The 3652-nt window shown below is 43.8% G+C and overlaps 1 protein-coding gene across 3 annotated transcripts in view; it reads left to right on the top strand.

Moving 5' to 3' along the window:
• The first annotated feature begins 259 nt into the window (after nucleotides 1–259).
• RPH3AL (rabphilin 3A like (without C2 domains)) overlaps nucleotides 260–3652 on the top strand; it is a 692976-nt gene continuing 689583 nt past the window's right edge. For 2 of the 3 annotated variants that reach the window (XM_075589571.1, XM_075589570.1), the window contains exon 1: nucleotides 262–448. The gene's annotated coding sequence lies outside the window, so the exon portion shown is untranslated. Of the gene's footprint in view, nucleotides 449–3652 lie in introns of all 3 variants that reach the window. The other variant, XM_075589573.1, reaches the window with a different exon arrangement.

Genomic DNA, 3652 nt, shown 5'->3' with positions numbered 1-3652 from the left:
TCTGTGATGTGGTTGAAATAGGAGTAAAGACGAATAAATCTGACCTTTAACCCGTATGCTGACAGGTGGGCCTGCCTTCATTCCCAGATTAATTTAGTCCTATATTTTGTTACATTTGTTACTTACATTACACTGGTCTTTTGTGTTCAAGAGAGTGTAAAAAAAAAAAAAGAAAAAAATGAATAACCACTTGGAAAAAAAACATCTGTAGCTTTCCCCCACCTCTGACACAGTCGTCAGGCTGCCCTTCTACTTTGCATCCATCTCCTCTGTGACTGATATTCCATATCTCCATTTGTTTGCGCTGTTCAGTACACTGATGATTGAAACATATTTGATTTGAATGCTACAAGTTGTCATGCGTCTATCTCCTGCTGCAGACAGTAGTTGATCTCTCTTTATCTCGTAAGGAAACAATGCCTTTAATCTGACACATTTATCGGTTGTGGTAAGTTTTTATCTCTGTTTATCTGTAATTTATTTTCTGTAAAGGAGGTGATTCTCTGCCATGTAAGTTTCAGACAGGGAAAACATATTTGTTTTGGTTTTGATGTATTTTCTAGTATCATCCATTTCTATTCATTGTTACAAATTATTTTGATGCTTGCATATTTGTTGTGGGTATTTCTATGATCTTGAGGAAAACGCTTTTTTCATGTCGCCTCACATAATAATGTTATCAGTGTTCATTCCCCTTCCCCACCCCACCCCACCCCACCCCACCTCATTCACAGTATTGCTAGAGCAAAGGTCTTTAGATTCCACCGAAAGGTGACTCCGCTGTATTAAAACGAGTTATTATTAATGATTTTTGAGCACAGAATTAGCTCATTAATACATAGCTCAAAACAAGCTGCAAAAACTACAGAAAATGTGCTGTCATGAGACTAGAAAAGATCCACTTTTTCACAAACATTATACCTAAAAAATATTCTTTAAATGAGGATGAAGGCTAATTACGTTAAAGATCCACTTTTAAAGTTAAAGACCAATTGCCACAGGTTCCCACCCCCCCCCCCCCCCGTTTGCAGCTTTGAATGGCAATAATTAAATGTAAGACCTTGAATACTTCACCTTAATAGCTATGTTACGCTTAGTATCATTATTATCATTTATTTATACCACCAACATATTCTGCAGTTTGGAATCTCACTGATCTCTTCTTTATGTACAGTATACTGCACACTTACTTTCATTGCAAAGTGTTGGTCACCCCTCAGGCAAGGTAGATAATAACTGTGTAGCATTTCATGATAGAAAGTTTTTTTTTCTTTCAAGCAGATGCTTTAGTAAGTGCAGCTTGTAAACAAAAATAGTACAACTTGTTTTAAGATCATCTTTATGGCACTTACTGTACAGTGTAGCTAGCATTGTATATACTGTATACCAGTGGTTTCCACATTTTTTTGTTAAGGAACCACAAGTGAAATTCTGAGGAACCCCCAACCATCTCTAATAGAACTCTGTGATCAGATGCATTGTAACTTCTTCTGTATTTGATACAATTTCCAAATGACCAGAAAATTGCAGGGAACCCTTTAGGATGCCTATGGAACCCAAGAGTTCCTAGGAACCCTGGTTGAAAAACACTGCTGTATACAATTACAAACACAATGAATCTGACACAATCTGAGAGCTTGCTACAGTATCTACAGCAAGCATGTCAAACTCAAAGGCTAACACGGGCCAAATAAACAAGGTTTAAGTTTAGCTGGGCCGCAAAAAAACAAAAACTTCAATTTTCATAGAAATGTAGGTTTATTTCGAAAAGTACAGTATAAAAAAAAAAAAGAACAAGAACAACGATAAAATTAATGTTTTCTTCCTGACACTTGGCATCTCTGACTCTCTCTCTGACTCTCTCTCCCTCTCTCTGACTCTCTCTCCCTCTCTCTGACTCTCTCTACTCTCCCTCAGACTCTCTCCCCCTCTGACTCTCTCTCTCTCTGACTCTCTCTGACTCTCTCCCTCTCCCTCTCCCCCTCCCTCTGACTCTCCCTCCCTCTGACTCTCTCTAACTCTCTCTACTCTCCCTCTGACTCTCTTTCCCTCTGACTCTCTCTCCCTCTGACTCTCTCTACTCTCCCTCTGACTCTCTCTACTCTCCTTCTGACTCTCTCTACTTTCCCTCTGACTCTCTCCCTCTCCCTCCCTCCGACTCTCTCCCCCTCCCTCTGACAATCCCCCCCTCTTCCTCTGTCTGACTCTGTCCCTCTCCCTCTCTCTGACTCTCTCCCTCTTCCTCTCTCTGACTCCCTCTCCATCTCTCTGACTCTCTCTCCATCTCTCTGACTCTCTCTCCATCTCTCTGACTCTCTCTCCCTCTCTCTGACTTTCTCCCTCTCTCTGACTCTCTCCCTCTCTCTGACTCCCTCTCTGCCTCTCTCCGACACACACACTCTCTCAGACACACACACACACACACACTCTCAGACACACACACACACACACACACACACACACACACACACACACACACACACACACACACACACACACACACACACACACACACACACACACACACACACACACTCTCAGACACACAGACACACACACACACACACACTCTCTCTCAGACAGACCCACTCTCTCACACACTCTCTCAGACACACTCTTTCTCTCTCTCTCTCTCTCTCTCTCTCTCTCTCTCTCTCTCTCTCTCTCTTTCAGACACACTCTCTCTCTCTCAGACACACTCTCTCTCTCTCTCTCTCTCTCTCTCTCTCTCTCTCTCTCTCTCTCTCTCTCTCAGACACCCTCTCTCTCTCTCTGTCTCAGACACTCTCTCTCTCTCTCTCTCTCTCTCTCTCTCAGAAACACACTCTCTCTCTCTCTCTCTCTCTCTCTCTCAGACACTCTCTCTCTCAGACACACACTCTCTCTCACTCTCTCAGACACTCTCTCTCTCTCTCTCTCAGACACAATCTCTCTCTCTCTCTCTCTCTCTCTCTCTCTCAGACACTCTCTCTCTCTCTCTCTCTCTCTCTCTCTCTCTCTCTCTCTCTCTCTCTCTCAGACACCACTCTCTCTCTCAGACACACTCTCTCTCTCAGACACACTTTCTCTCTCAGACACACTCTCTCTCTCTCAGACACACTCTCTCTCTCAGACACACTCTCTCTCTCTGACACACTCTCTCAGACACACTCTCTCTCTGAAACTCTCTCTCAGACACTCTCTCAGATACTCTCTCTCTCTCTCTCTCTCTCTCAGACACACACTCTCTCTCAGACACACTCTCTCTAAGACACACTCTCTCTCTCTCTCTCTCTCTCTCTCAGACACACACTCTCTCTCAGACACACTCTCTCTAAGACACTCTCTCTCTCTCTCTCTCTCTCTCTCTCTCTCTCTCTCTCAGACACACTCTCTCTCAGACACACTCTCTCTCTCAGACACTCTCTCTCTCAGACACTCTCTCTCAGACACTCTCTCTCTCAGACACTCTCTCTCTCAGACACATACTCTCTCTCAGACACACTCTCCTCTCTCTCAGACACACTCTCTCTCTCTCTCAGACACACTCTCTCTCTCAGGACACACACACTCTCTCTCTCTCTCTCTCTCTCTCTCTCAGACACACTCTCTCTCTCAGACAACCCTCTCTCTCTCAGACACTCTCTCTCTCTCTCTGACACTCTCTCTGACA

The sequence above is a fragment of the Ascaphus truei genome, chromosome 3 (genome assembly GCF_040206685.1).
Source record: "Ascaphus truei isolate aAscTru1 chromosome 3, aAscTru1.hap1, whole genome shotgun sequence".
NCBI classification, from domain to species: domain Eukaryota; kingdom Metazoa; phylum Chordata; class Amphibia; order Anura; family Ascaphidae; genus Ascaphus; species Ascaphus truei.
This window is presented reverse-complemented; position numbering and strand designations above follow the sequence as displayed.